Below are 265 nucleotides of genomic sequence, written 5' to 3' on the forward strand. Positions count from 1 at the left end.
TATACCTACCGGCTGTTGGTGTCCTACAGGGAGGAGGGGGGGGGATAACGTGAATCCATTTAATTCCTAGTCTGGAGTGAGCGAGTGAGGCACGGCGAGAAAGCGAAGGTTAAAGGGTGGGGGTTGGGGTGGGGGTGGAAGGAGAGAGGGTGGGGGTAAGGTAGAGGGTGGGGGGATGGTGGGGGTTATGGGGAAGAGGGCGGGGGTTTATTGAGGGTAAGGATAGGAAAACGGGTTTAGGGATGGACGAAGCAAGGGTAAGCGA

The sequence above is a fragment of the Penaeus monodon genome, chromosome 33 (genome assembly GCF_015228065.2).
Source record: "Penaeus monodon isolate SGIC_2016 chromosome 33, NSTDA_Pmon_1, whole genome shotgun sequence".
Taxonomy (NCBI): Eukaryota; Metazoa; Arthropoda; class Malacostraca; order Decapoda; family Penaeidae; genus Penaeus; species Penaeus monodon.